The following is a 9956-nucleotide window of genomic DNA, read 5'->3' on the forward strand; positions in this document are numbered from 1 at the left end:
GTTTGATTTGACAAACATCAAACTTAAACCAATTGCTTGATCATTCAGACCAAATGAGGCACAGCAGAATACATGTAATGTGTGGCATATTTGCATATTGGCAAACGGAGTGCTGTGTTTGAAGGACAGCCACTCATCACAGCTCTGACTTCCATGAAGTTATCTTCCACCAACTCTTCTTTTTATTTTTGACGGCTTCATACTCTTATGTGTCGCCTCGCTTCACTAAATTCCCTCTTTTGTCCTTAATATAATAGAGTCCTTATCTAATTGTAGTGTGTGTCCACCCCTCAGTATGTAAACAAGCTTAAAGCAGCTCACTGGGAAGTAATCACCTCCCACTGTAAACATGTGGGAAAAAACCTCACTATTGTATTCTACGGACGATAAGTCACAACTGAATATGTTACATCCTTCTTTGTTTTTATCTTTTTTTCTTTATAACAGTTTCTCTGCTTTTCTCCGGTCCCTCACCAGTTTCTGTCTGTACTGCTGCTTTGTTTCTGTTTTATATGTATTGAAATTATTGGTTTGAATTCTGCTTTTCATTTTCAAGACATTTGGCTTCTCAGTCAAATACGGTAATAGTGAAGCAGCGTTCTGTTGTCATACAGTGACATCTAGTGGTCTCAGATGGTATCGAATAACATATTTTCATGTCCTGCAGTTGTTGCAGCCTCAAAAATACATTTTAATACATAAAAAAATGGAAATATATTCTATTGTTTCTTAATTTTTCTGCGAGACATACTGTATATAAACATGCACGCACGTTTCCCGCCCAGGGAAGATCCACTGAAAATGAGTCCACGACCCACTTCTGGTTCACCGGTTGAAACATCACTACATTAATGTGTTCATGAGGTTTGGGAGCGCTTCATTTTTTCACCCTCTACTGATCTCTGCTCTGGGTTACTTGTTTGATCGTGCTTTGTGACTCTTGAAAGAGTTAAAGTCTTTACTTCACTGATGCTATTGATCATATTTCTACTCGATTCAGTGAGATTCACTTATAGTTTTACATTTTTCCAAAGTTCTTTAATGTGACTGTCAAGCTAATGAAACCCCCCGAAAGCTGACATTCAGACTCCATGACTTCATGCTGCCTGCGGAGATTAAAATGATGACCCGGTTGCCATGGCGACTCTCAAAGTTTGTGTGTGTGTGTGTGTATGTGTTGTGTGTCAGTGATGCCAAGGTTATCTAGTGTCACCCTGTTTCTGTTGCATTTGTCATGGCTCAGCAAAACGCCTGGGTGAAGTGTTGTGGCTACATCTGCTACTGCCGGCGGGGGGCCGCGGCTGCTGTGGAGCGGGAGCAAACTGGGAGCGCGCTTTCCATCATCTCTACCAGGAGGAACTGCTGAGCACCACATCCACACAACTGGGATCTGCTCTTTTTCTTTCCTCCACAGACAATGGCGATGATCCACTACAACTTTCTCAAATATTCAGCAGAACAGTTTCCAGAGTAATTCAGCTTGTGGTAGTTTATGTGTCGAGTCAAAAATGATTATCAAGTGGTTTACCTGGTATTTAAAAAGCAATAAGTTCAATAATGTCGGAGTTTATACCATTTTGTTGGTTTGGAATAAATCATTTTGATTATTGAAGATGTCATAAGGCCAACGATGCCATAATTGTGGGCATGATGATTGTAATAAAGCCAATTAAATAACTTCCAATGACTGTAATTTCATATTTGAGCAATATTGGAATAATATTTTTACCTTTAAAATTTACCGATAGCAGCCAATCATACATGAAAAGGATTTTATTTTTTGGAATAAAAAGCTTTTTAAAACTTTTTTGCAGGTTTGGGGTTGTTTCCTTATGAAAATATCTATAGTGGCAATACTTATTTATTGAGGATGAATACATTATTGGGAATGTGAGACATCATTGGTTGCTTCATTGGTTTAATATAAAAGTGAAGAGCAAATTTCTGTTTCTCTTCAAATCCTCCTGATTGCTGGTCTATGTGTCGGTGGTTTCTGCTTTAGAAAACTTTATGCATATGCTGCCCCACTAATTTATTCAAGAAATCCACACTTGCACATGAACGCGCACACAGGAACACGCACACACACCATTTGCTGCGGGGCAAACAGTCTCCCACCAACATTTACGCCTCTTCTCGCATCTCCCACCGGCCACGTCCCCTGCAGACGGCTTGGAAATCATCACCAGAAATGATCTATAAATGTGTGATCGCCTCATTTCCGCCTGTGTTCATGAAGAAAAAAACCAAAACAACAACCCAAATGCATACCGCCTACAACAGCTGTGCTCCTCTTCAAACAGGATACACACTGTATGTTCATGTTGCCGTTTTGGTGCTAAGAATAACTAAATCGATATTTTATAGAATTACATCCACATTCTAAACCTGCTTGGAGAAAAAAGTACATTTCTATTTAATCTTTGGGCTTCACAGTGCTCAGCGAGGCGAAGTCTCTTTAAGATTTGGATTTAAAGACCATTTGTTTCTTCTGGGGTCACTTGGTTCAGCATATAATCAGGAAAAGAGTGATCTAAAAGGTTGTTGATAATAAAGTTAAAGCACATCATTTTTCTCCTAATGACTCGTTTATGGGCTGTTACATTCGCTTTGACCTTCATCATTAGCTGCAGGAAGTTCTAGAGGAAATTATACAGCAAACCTAATGCCTGAAAGCTAATGGTCTTTCAATTCTAACGATAACCATTGATCCACTTTGTTTCCCGACCCTGCTTGATGGTAAAAACTTTACGGTCGCTTGTGGGGCACAACCTGAAAAAACCTCTGCATTTCAGGAGTTTCTTTTAATAAAAGTTAACAGAAGAGGTGAAAGACAAGCACATATATTAAGGAATGATTGTAGTTGTTATCGGGTGGCCAGTCGATCTTTGGTGAATATCGTACATAACGTGGCCCTCGGACCACCAGTGTTAGTGCACGTCTCATGAAAATATATTCATATGAATATAGAAATGCCAAGCTAACCTTTAAAATAAAAATATGTACTGTGAGTTTTTCTTTGGGCTATAGACTGTCAAAGTAATGCAAGCTCATGTTAGTTTTAACCAAATGATGTTATGCTGCTTTCCAGCTGCACGCAATTCATAATTTACAATGAAATCCCTTCTAATCCCTTCTGATTATGTAGTTGTAGTGTTTTAGTTTACATTATTCCAGTATTATATTATAGCTACGGCTAAAATCTGGTACGAAGCATCTTTTCTTTAAGAATATTGTTTTTGTACATGGTCCTTGAAATATAAACAAAAAAAAAAAGAATCTGCTCTTTCTCGGATTAGAATATACAATTCTTCTATATTTCATCCACCTGAACTTTGAAACTTCATATACACAGGCAACAAAGCAGGAAAATTGATAGGTATAATAAAAGAAATGGACGCTAGCCATCCTGAAAAAAAAAAAAAAGAAAGAATAAGAATAATAAGAATAAGATTAAGAATAAGAATACCCACACAAATAGAGTAGGTCTTTAATCACTTCAGTTAAAAACAGACAAAATCCTCTCAGATTATATTTAGCCTTGAGGCTCCTGGAAAACATAATCAGTCAATTAAAGAGTAAACAACCTCAGATTGTAATACAGATGATCTGAGAACATTTATGCATTAATTGCATTAAACAAGCTGAGGCTCATACAGATCTTCCATAGAATACTTTTAGTATTACTTCACTGAGCCAAAATGATCAAATTTCGGCCCCATTGACAAGTGACCCAACTTTCCAAGTGAAAACGCAGGATTTTTTGCATCACATTACTTGTTTTCACAGCGACATTTTGAAAACGATGTCCATTTACACAGAAATGGCAAACTCGCTGAAAACAACCCTCACATGCACAGAACACAATCAAATCAAACTTCATTTTTTTACAGACATTAAAAACAACACACACACACACACACACACACACACACACACACACACACACACACACACACACACACACACACACACACACACACACACACACACACACACACACACACACACACACACACACACACCTGTCCGTATCAAAATATAAAAACAGAACTAACAATTGCTGAACACTGATGAGGCAGGAGAGAAAACACTATCCTGAGGGGCCACCGCATCAAGAAGAGCCACAGCCTACAGCAATATTTACACGATACGCTATAAACATTAACAGTGGGAGTGCACGGACGTTTGTATGGACAGATGACAAAGTTGGATTGCTATCACAGTGACTCTCAACTCTAAAACTACCAAGTGAAATGAGAATCTGGACTGGGAGTCATGGCCGCCATTGTTAACATTGTGTATCTACTGGAGCATGTGCAGAAAAACTATTTGCATTTGCCCTCATTTCCATGGAGATGAAGTCGGAATGTTTTCAAAAAGTTCCACCTTGGAAGCCGTTTTCAAAAAGTTGCATTTTCAGTGGCTTAAAGCACCGTAAACGAAAACCCAAAATGCATTAAAAAATTGGCATTTTTAGCCATGAAGCTGGAAGTAACTTTGTACTGTTGCTTGAATAATTAAATATCAGTCAGGAGGCTATCAAAGTTAACCTTCAAGGTACTGCTCTTAAAATAAATTTTTGTAATAGAAACAACATGTTGCAGACTAAATTAGCCTAAGAGATCTATTAAAGTGAGAGTAAATATCTGTACTCAGAGCTGGCATGTTAGACAAATTAGGATAATCATGTGGACACTTTTCTTTTAATTCACTGACTGGAAATATGAAACCAACAGAAAGAAGGGAAATCGTGGGGAAATCCCATCATGATCATCAAACATCACCAGCATGAGAAAAGCATGTATGTAGTCACTGGCTACTGCTACTAGTAAAAAGATCGGAATCAGCATTTGGGGGCCTTTCTGTGCAGAGTTTACATTTTTCTGGGTTTTCTCCCACAGTTGAAAATTGGACATGAGGTTACTTAGTGACTGTAAATTGTGATGAATTTGAGAAGATGTCAATGTGGATTGAATGAGATAGAGATACATAATGGAAACTTTACCTCCCCCCCTCCACATGACTGCTAGCCGCTCAGTAGTGTGAACAAAACTTCATATAAGTGTGGCAGAGCTGAGAATCGTCTAGGAAGAGAGAAATTAGCCATCTGTACATCATGGGGCACTCAAGTGTTGTCAAGTGCTGTCAGGTAATGGGTGGGCAGGCTTGCTGAGGTAGATGAGAGGGCGCTGGGGCAGCGCGGAGCAGAAATGACTCCCAATCACTCAGACTCACAAGTGGATAATGGTTCAGGATGGTGCTTCCTTTGCATTTGGATGGGGCGACTTCATTTTCAGGTGGACCGCAGTGGCAATGATGGAAAAGACATGAAATATTAGGCGACTGCATTCTGAATGCGTCTTAGAGAATATCTCGTTTGTTGAGGGCCCTTCTGTGCCTCGGGAGCGTGCTATATTTCTCTTGGCAAACAGAGAGGCTCTCAGACAGGAGACAATTTTGCAATTGGAGTCGCAATCTGGTTAGAGCCTTCCTTTCTTGTACAGTTTCCCATTTGTCTTCACAAAGTCCTAATAAAAGAAAGAACTGGCCAACAGCAGTGTGAGCTGTGAGATGTTAACCAGAACCCTTAAAGGAGAGGAATCCAGTCAATACTTTCTCTTCTGAACGTGGATGAGTAGAAATAATAGTTATTTTTACATGCTTGTGGGTCAGAGAAGGTGTCTATCTTTCGCCGCTTGAACCCTGAGGGGGGCATCTCTGTTTTTGGCTCCACCTCCGCCTCCACCGGGGGGGTCAGGGGTCACGGTCAGCTGCCAAACAGTATCTCTGTCTTGTAGATGAAGGACGACTTGCGTTCTCTGGAGCTGAATAAAAGCAGAAACTGGAAGTAGAGAGCGGGGCGTGGAGGAGCGACGTCTGGGCCTGCATGAATGTGAGCCAACGTATAGCATGAGGCAAATCGATTACCAGTCAACGCTTTGGAGTCTCAGATCCACACGTGAGACAGTGAGATGACAAAAAACAACCACGGTTGGGAATAACATGTCATAAAGTACGGCTTTACTGTAACTCTACTACTTTTGTCATTAATACAGTTAAATACAACACCTGAATCAAGGTCAGGTGGGGCGTGGATGGTGTTGTAGTGGTTACCATTTTCACCTGATAGTGAGTGTCCCTGGATTTAAGTCTGGGTTACAGTATGAGGGGGCTTGATGTATATGTTCTCGATCCAGGGTGTAACTTACCGGCACCTATTGTCATCTGGGCTCGGACCCGACACCTCGACCCTAATGGTCCAAAAATGCGTCCTTTATGTTTGCATCGTTGTAGAGGGTGGTGCACAAGGTTGGCTTCATGTGGGACAGCAGCATTTGGAATCAAAAGATTAATGAAACAGTTTTAAATTTGGTGAAATAGTCCATAGTAATATTTAAAAGCTGGTCTGGGGGGGTAATTTGTTGCCTCATTAAATCAATTTTGCTGGTGAAGATATTTCTAAACTGTTGACGCAAGTCATCTTTCGCGTCTTTGTCCTGATGTCCAGGTGCGTTTTCTGTGGTTGGTCCCAAACTGTGGAATGAGCTTCCTCTGTTCATTAGACAGGCTGACTCCCTTCATGTTTTTAAATCACATCTTAAAACACGCATGTTCTCTTTGGCTTTTAACCAGTGTTGAAGTTGACTTTTACTGCTCAAAGTGTATTCTGTGCTGCCACTGTATTGTTGTATTTATAATTGTATTTTTATATTGTTGTACAGCACTTTGGTCAACTGAGTTGTTTTTAATAGTGCTTTATAAATACATTGGATTGGATTGGATTGGATTGATGTCCAGGTGAGGTCACGTTGTAGACATGTTTATATTTACACACACAGTCGCAGTCTTTTTTCAAGGAGATTTCTGTTGTCCTCCTGCTTCCTCTCAATGGTTGGACGTGCACGACACTGCTCATCACTGCCCCAACAGGTCATGAGCAGTATTACGCATCTGTAAACTCCCTGGAAACATTGCAAAGTACACACATAATGAACAAAGAAGACGAACAGAAGGATCCATCTGCTTATTTAGCATTGAGCTTATTTGTGCCTAAGGTTGTGTAAAACATTATTAAAGATGGGTGGGAATCTGGTAATATCGAAGATCATCATACTTCTGTTAAAAATACTTGAAGAAAAGAAACCAAGAACATTTTTGTTTGCGTGCTGCACTTAACCCTTTGCAGGGAAGTCAACCTAATACTTAAAAAAATACACCCATGTTATAATTGGAAATCTTAAGACATCTTTACTTCTGACAGTGAAATGTCCTTTATTTCATTTTCAGGTATTAAAATCTTTCAGAAAATGTAAATCTCACCAAAAGCCCTTGTTCTCTAGTCATTAGAATATCTCTATTTGGGATAAATGATTCACTGGATTCATTAGAAATGCCACATCTTTTTAACTATCTGGTCCCAATGCTCTGCTGAGCACGTTGTTAAAAAAAGTAGTGAAACTTTGGCCAGCCAGATTAATCCGGAGAATGTATTAAAATTAACATAATGCCACTTGAAGTAGTTTTATATGCATTGTGCATGTAATCAAATATGGTTTCTCCATTTCTTTTGATGGCTGGGAGGATCTTAATGTTTAGTACATTTATTTAATCAGCTGAAACAAAGTTGATATTATTCATTTGAAAGGAATGTGATCACCTGCCCCATAAATGGCTAAGCACAATCTACTCAACTATTACTTTATAGGATAATGGTGAAGATGAAACAATACACACTTTGGGAAACACCAAGCCAGAGGTTTCTCACACATCTAGCTGTTTAAAAAAAAAAAATAGATGTGTAGCCAGAAGTCGTATATCAGGTATGTATGAATTATTAAGAGGTTGACGAAACTGAGATTTTTCATTTCAAACTTCTCACACGGTTACATTGCAGAGAAATTCTTTAACTTTTTATATGACAAATAAAAAATAGGCCAAACATGAAAATAAATATCACATCACACAATTACTTGGTTATCTTGTGTATAATAATCAGTTTTTTTTATTGATAATTGAAATCAGTAGTAACCTTTTGTTCCTTAGAGCCGTCACAGTGAACAATACAAACAGTTAACCTTACAGTGAGCAGGAGCCAGCTTTAGCTACTTGGTAGTAACTGTAACGACACATACGACCAAACTAAGTAACTTATTCAGACACACAATATTTTTAACTCACCATCTTGAGGAGCCTCTTCAGGGTCAGATTCTGTTTCAAACTCATTGTACCAGTGTTTTGGAATAACTGGTTTCCCTGCTAAATGGTGACCGACTTCCTTCAGCATCCATCATTGCCACATGGTGAAATAAGACTCACAAAAGGCACGGAACTTCAAAACTTCATTTTAAATGCTGTTAAATAGCGTTTGTCAGGTCAGCTATGGATTTCTGTTGGATTTTTGACTTCTGTTATTAGAAGCACCAACGCACACTAAAGGGTCACCACTTAGGAGGGAAACCACTTAATCCTAAACACCAAGATGGGCCTGGACTAAGCCTGGACACACAGACACAGTAACAGCCTGTTCTCAGTAGAGTTCACTAGAGGGACTTTTAGACTGGATGAAATTCAGAACCAAGGCTGAACTTGGATAAATACGCTTTGAATACAATTTTGTTAGACCTCTCACACCCATGTGAAATTATTGAAAAACTGTATGAGATAGGACCTTTAATACACACGTATAAGATGGGACCTTTAAAATCAAAGCAATGTGTTTCCCAGGTCTGATCTAGATTAAAAAAAACAAACATATTTTTCTTTGACATGGCAAATCTACTAACAGCCACAGAGGAAAGACCCTGATGTGATCTCTAACGACCCCTCAGTAGACTTTAACCCCAGATTGGGACCTAAGCAGATAGTTTAATATTACTAAAATTCAGCTGCTCATTGTTATACCTATACGAGTGATTTTGAGTGTTTTCACATCATTTCATTAAGACTTTCCCAGATTACCGGTTCCACCATCACTCTCACCAACAAAACCCACAGAGAGCTCTCAAGTAACTCAGCAACCTCCCACTTGCTGTTTTTTTTTCTCTTCTAAATTGTGTTTTGCATTTTTAGCTCCTTGTGTTTGTTTTACGACCCACACCTTCTTCACTATTCCGATGCAGTTTCAACTGCTCTCATTAGTACAGTGTGTGAGCTGCAGTCAGCCGCTTCTTTCTCAAATAATGAAATAAGGGAATGAAAACTGCAAATAGAAAATGAAACAGATTGAATGTTGCCTGTTGGAAATAGACAGGAGTTAGCGTTATCAGAGCTGATGTCTGCTGGCTGTTCAACCATTTGTTGCAATGTTCATCACAACAGTTAAGGTGATGAGTAGAAATCAAAAATTTTTTTGAATACAACTTTAACTTTCAGTGAAAAATTGACATTCTTTAGTCCGGTTAATGTTTACTATCAGGAGGCATTAAGAAACAATTAATTTTCTGATTTTTATTTTCAAAAGATACATATTCCAGTTGTCTGTGTCAATGTGCTAATGATTATAGAGTAATAGGGCCACTCATGAGAAAATAAAATACAGGAAGCAGATAAATATTTCATCATGCACTTTGAGAAAAACGTCTAAATAAGTTGAGAACAAAATTCGACCTTTTGAGATTAGAATAGCCAGCACACGTGACTGCTTCTACCAAAAGCCCTGCAGGCAGTTTGATGAACTGGTGAAACTGTACTTCAGAATCGGCTTCAGTAACAAAGAAATTCTTTCTCTCTTGGCTCACAAACACATTGTAATTATCAGTATTAGGGCTTTGAAGAGGCTGTGATGAAAATTGCGACTGTTGCGAATCGGTGGTTTACCTCCTGTGTTTACTATCTTCAGGAGCTTCTGAAGGATAAACCACACGAGCTCGGAAGAGGTGCACAGAGGAGTATTAGGGATGGACCAGAGGAGATGTTTCCACTTTATTCTCATCATTGTATTTTGACATGTTTCT

Source organism: Lipophrys pholis (genome assembly GCF_963383615.2).
Source record: "Lipophrys pholis genome assembly, chromosome: 6".
In the NCBI taxonomy this organism is placed as follows: Eukaryota; Metazoa; Chordata; class Actinopteri; order Blenniiformes; family Blenniidae; genus Lipophrys; species Lipophrys pholis.